Source organism: Panthera leo, chromosome C2 (assembly GCF_018350215.1).
Source record: "Panthera leo isolate Ple1 chromosome C2, P.leo_Ple1_pat1.1, whole genome shotgun sequence".
Lineage (NCBI taxonomy): Eukaryota > Metazoa > Chordata > Mammalia > Carnivora > Felidae > Panthera > Panthera leo.
In genome coordinates, this window is record NC_056687.1 from 24,530,446 (window position 1) to 24,536,606 (window position 6,161).

A 6,161-nucleotide genomic window follows, 5' to 3' on the forward strand; every position below is an offset into this window, starting at 1 on the left:
TCTCTCTGCCCCTCCCCTGCTTGTGCTCTGTCTCTCTCTCCTTCAAAAATAAATACACATTAAAACATTTTTTTAAAAAATAAAGTAAGACTATTGAAGGTTTCATATTTGCTTTACCATCCACATTTGGCTGTCCTACTGTAGACATGAATTGGGCTTTTTCAGACTTGCATCATGAAGATAGTGCTTTGTGGTAAATGAGGTTTTTATAATGTAAGTAAGGTTTCATAATGATGAAATATGGGGTGTAAGTAGTAAGAAGACAATTTAGATGTTGAAGGGTCTTAACTTTTAAGTAGGGGATAGGATGTTGAAAGAATGAATGTGGAGGACAATAAAAGGATGATAGGATTGATAAAGTGTGGGTGCCATCCTTACGCAGGGCCATGCTAATCTTCTCTGTATCATTCCAATTTTAGTATATGTGCTGCTGAAGTGAGCACAGGATGAGAAGGTTTAAAACTTTATTGCTATACATAAATGATGATGAGTAAATAAAAAATTATACTTTCTTCATGATGAAATTATTTAACATTATGATATTTTATTTCTTTCCACATTGATCAATAGATTAAATGTAATCCTTATTACAGTAATAGGAAGATTTTACTGAGGACCTCAACAATTTACCCGAGAAATTTTATAGATGTGTAAAGTTCATGAATAATGATTATCACAAAATAATAGTAAAAACAATATAGTCCTGTCGGTGACATTAACAATGAACCAGTATTGAAAGTTCAGTACTAGATAAATGTACATATAAGAAATTTTAACATGGTAAAAGTGATACCACATGTCAGTGGGAAACAGATGAATTTTTACTAAATCATTTGGGAAGAAAAGTTATCATTTAGGACAAAAATTATTTACAGAAAACTAGGGCTAAACATTTATGCTATGTTATATACAAAACATACACCCCACTGACTGTCAAAATGTGAAGGAAAAAACTGTTAGTGTAATCAAAGAAAATTCAGACAATTAATTATTACGTAAGGATAGAAATTCATGTATTAAACAAATCCACAAAGAATATATCATAAGTAAAATCATGAACTTGACTACATACATACAAAATAGGAATTTCTGTTCAAAGACCGCTTTCTTGAGTAAGAGTACGGTAACAGTATGAGAAAACATTTGTGCCATATAAATCTGAAAATGAATTAATCTTTGGAATATAAAAGTTGTCCTCCATATACCCAAAGTAAATATTACAAAATTAGGAATATTAAATAAACAGGAAATCCACTAGTGGGAAAATCTGTAGAGCTGGTAAGTCCATTGCTATTTTAGGAAATGAATGTTTCATATATTGCTTGCAAGTCTCTAGAACGATATAGCCATTCTGGAGGTCAATCTCAGAAGAATGTAATGAACTAAGGCAAATATTCACTCTAGGATTGAGTAACTCATCCTGCACATATATGAATGGAAATGCTTGCCCTCGTCCACAAGGGACATTTGTGGAGATTTTCCTTTTATGTAGTTTTGTGACATTGATTATTGGAAATAATGTGCATCCCCGCAGTGGGAAGAAGCAGGTAAAATGTGATTAATGCATACAAAGCAACACTCTTAGCAATTATAAGCGGTTAATTTATAAAAAGTGCAACATGGTTGGAGTACATAATTGTACGTACATTACATAATGCTATGTAACATAATGCTTAGTGAAAACATGAAAAATGTTTTCCAACATATAAAGTAAAACTTAAAATCCTATATATTTAAAATGATACAGACATATTGTAAAATATTTATCAAACACATTGAAGTGTATACTTTGGAGAAGAGAGAAACAGTAATGTGATCAACAGGAAATTAGTAAAAGAAAACTGGTAGAGCATACTTGCACAGTCAATGGCAGTATAACATTAATGTACATGTTTGACATCTAAATAAACCTATGATACATACATAATTTTTACTAATTTTGGCTTCAGTTTCTAGACAAAACTGTACTTTCTGTCTTTGCCTTATGTGTAGAATATTGTATTTCTGGAGAACTTTACAAGGATTTATGTACATTTGAACTAAAATTGTAGATTTTCTGAAGAGCACTATATTAGTAAGAACATAATTTGCAAGTTTTCTTGTTATGCAAGTAAGTTATTTTTCTTGCCTCATAGCTACATTACAAGTCTTGTTTGGCTTCTTTGTAACTTTGAAACAATATGAATAAAATTTTAATACTATTTTGAAAGAATTTCAAATGTCTTCTTTTTTTAGCTTTTAGTTTATTATAGAAAATGTATTTTAAAAATAAAGCACTTGCGGGACACCTGGGAGGCTCAGTCGGTTGAGCATCCGGCTCTTGATTTTGGCTCAGGTCATGATTGCAGGGTCCTGGGATGGACCCCCACATTGGGCTCTGTGCTGACAGTGCGGAGTCTGCTTGGGATTCTCTCTCTCTCTGTCGCTCTCTGCCCCTCTCCTCTGCACACACACACACACACACACACACTCTCTCTCTCTCTCTCCCTCTCTCTCTCTGAAAATGAAATAAATCTAAAAAAAAACAAGTACTTTCCCTTTGATGTTTCGTTTAACAATGAGAGTCTGAGGCAGAAAGTGCAAGAAGCATATCCCGTGATTTCATATTTAATTCAAATTCTTTTTAATCCTTAGTCTTGTAACAGTTCCCTGAAAAAACAGTGGATTTAGTATGAATTCAACAAATCAGTATCTTTGCGAACGCTAGTTTCTATTGCACTCCTAATAGTTTTAAATTGTTCCTACCAATAGAAATATGATTTTAATTAAGCATAAACTATATTTTCTTCTCTAGAATTAATAAAATTTAACTATATTTATATTGGTGGATTTCATTGTAAAGTTAATATTTAGAAATATTCCACTATGTGTTTTTCACTTAGTTTGACCCTGAATAATGCAAGCTAACTAGCACTTTTCTTTTCCACTTTCAAATTGCTTTTTCTCTTGTCTAGAACTTGAATTTAGAAATGGCAGAATCTCAATAGAGGTAGAGGGTAATTTCCCACAAGACCTGGCTAATTTATAGCTTTCAACACACCAATGACCCCTACAATTTGGCAGTTGCTTCATTAATTCCTCTACACCTGCTCCATTTATCTTGCAAAAAAAAAAAAAAAAAAGACAGATAGAAGACACAATCCTCTTTCACTGCAGCTATTTGCGAAGAAAAGTCCTTCATGTCTTTCTGAAGTAAATTGTAACCTGCATTATGGAGAACAAAACGACGGTAGCGTCAGATGAATGTTCCCAGTTTGTCACTGGGATGAAGAAGGAAAGTTTGAACAGCCACATATTTTTGGAAGAAGTTTTTTTCTGCTCTTTGAAATGTTATGGTCATTCAAAGACTTCAGTTTTCACCAGGATCTGCCATCTGAGTCATAAAATTTTAGAATTAAAAAAATAAAAATAAAAATAGCCTGAAATATTTTTAAAAATAATATGTTCTTATAATTCATGATAAATTATATAGGCTATCTCTCTCTCTCTCTCTCTCTCTCTCTCTCTCTCTCTATCATTTATCATCTCTCATCTGTATGATCTATGTATCAAATGAAAAAGACCATTTTAAGCTACCTATATTTAATACATTTATAAGAACAAGCATTTTATTTCCATGGAATATAAATGGTAATGTGAGTACTTCTAGCAGCATGGAAAATGTACTTTCATCAACAAGGAGTTTCATTAATTAAAAATAAAACATTTTAGTGTCAAACTTAGGAAAGCATCTATTTAACTGGTTGACTAACCAAGCACTTTTTTCCTTTCTTTTTTTGCAGTTTTTTCTATCATTATGAATTTCATAAAAACAAATATAATTTGTATTTCTGTTCCTCTTTTAAGGTAAATGGTTTGAATTATTGGTGTCTAGCAGGTGGCGACATTTTAAAAAATAATATAATTCATAAAATATACTAAGGAAAGCTTTTGAGAATTTGCATTATTAACATATATTAAAGGTAGATATACACTTGAATTAGATATGGGTTCCCTCTTCAGTATTTCTATTTTCTATTATAAATTATTGAGGGTTGGTGATCACTGCAAAGACTGGATGTTTAATTCTTTGGTAAGATTCCCATGCCACTATTGCCAGGAGAAGGGTTTAACTTACACAGAACTACTTCTATTCTTGTGTTACCTGTATGTATCAAATATGGAGCTCACAAATTCAGACCATTGTTATCAAAAGAGGCTGAAGAAGAACAGAATAGTAAATCATATCACCTCTATAGTTGTCAAAATGGGAACAACTGAAAATCATGCTACACGTGATACAGGCTTGCGGTGTTTATATAGTCAGTCATATTATTTAGTTATAAGAATTATAACATAAAACATAATGTTTCAGATGCTGCAAATATTTATGGCATATGTGACTTAAAAAATAACCCATCAACAAGTATTAGTAAATAACATAAGAAAATATTTAAACATAGCATATATAGGCATGTCTAGATACTGCATTACTCTCTCTTTACTTTTTATTAATTCAAACTTACTTCCTAATTCAAATTAAAATATACTTCTAACTGTGGTGGATATCAACAGCAATGGAAATCTGAGAATTCTGCTTCTTTCATATGCAAAGTATAATAAGACATTGATACAACTGTTGGCAAGATGGTGTAACACTTTGTGATTTAGATAAATCATTTTACTATTTAGGAAATTGGGAATTATATAAATGAAAACCAGTTGTTGGAAGAATTGTCTCTTATTTATGTGGGACTGGGATCCTTCTTTAGAAATAATTACAACTGGGTTTATAATTATTTATAAAATAATGAACATTTATGTAGTTATTTCAAAATGCCATTTACTACTTAAGGTCATTTCTATTAAAATGTTCATAAAATTATTTTTGGCTACAAGAAAGTATACACTTAGGCTAAAAAATTTCATTTTTTTCTATTTGGAAGTCACTTTAAATATAACAATTGTACAAAGAAAAGTAAAATTTAAAACAAATAAACAACTCCTCCAGGAACATTGAGCTACTAGTGGACCAGAATCATGATTAAAATGCATAATCTAGAACAATGACTAGAATCTCAGTGTATTAATTACCTATTACTGTGTAGCAAATTATCCCCATACTTAATGGTTGATATCTGGAAGGCAAAACTTCATTTCTTCCATTTGAGAATTGTCTCAATATTTCTTGACACTTAATAGTTCTATGTGTAATTAGTTCTATATGTAATTAGTTCTATATGTAATATATAATTCTATATGTAATATGTAGTTCTATATGTAATTAGTTCTATATGTAATATGTAATTCTTTTGTTTTTTTTAAGAGTATCTAATTTCTTCTCACCACATTTTGTTTGACCTGTTCATGCCTCTGTGTGTGTGTGTGTGTGTGTGTGTGTGTGTGTGTCTATAAGTGCTTGTGTTCCTTGTGTATTTTGAAATTTTTATGTGACAGTTCATTGTCTGTTAGGATCTTCTAAAGGGATGTTTGCCTATAAGATGGTATAAACATTGTCAATGAGTTGGCTTTTTATTGTTCACAGTTCTTAGCTAGTCTCACATTAACAGCTAAGTTCTAGGCTCTGAATCACATAAAAGGTTCATTTCTGGGCTTACACAAACAAGAGACCAAGATCTGGTCTTGGGTTTTACCTAAAGTTATTGGACACTTCGTTTCCAAATTTAAACATTGGAGAGTAATTATCTCTGCCAAGTTAGAAACAAGTCCACAGACTCTGTTTATTAGGATTATGAAGTTGGACCACAATAGTTTTCTATAATATTTTATATTATAAGTTATAATATTTTAGGCTCAACTCTTCAGGGGCTTTCCTTTTATAGACCACAAAGATGTTTGTTTCTTGTACTAACCTGTATCTGTCTGCCTATCTGTTATCTATCTGTCATCTGTCATCTATCTTATCTATCTATCTACCTATCATCTATCAATCACCAACTGATTGATCAGTCTTCTCACTTTTTAAGGTATTTCCCCCCTAGATGATAGAGATCTTCTTTTAAGAAAAGAAGATTTGTAGAAGGACTTTTAATAAAGAAGTCACTTGAGGTAAGTAAACATTCACTATTCTGAAAAAAATATTTGTGGATTTACATGGACTAGGTATGGGATTAACATACTAGAAAATCTCTTGCCTATCCTGCTATGTCCAACAGCATGGA

At 31.4% G+C, this 6,161-nt stretch overlaps 1 non-coding gene across 1 annotated transcript; it reads right to left on the reverse strand.

Annotated features, from left to right (window-relative positions):
- Nucleotides 1-336: 336 nt before the first annotated feature.
- Nucleotides 337-443, reverse strand: LOC122198970. Its single transcript, XR_006193256.1, has one exon. It is a non-coding gene; the product is annotated as a U6 spliceosomal RNA (small nuclear RNA).
- Between the last annotated feature and the right edge of the window lie 5,718 nt (nucleotides 444-6,161).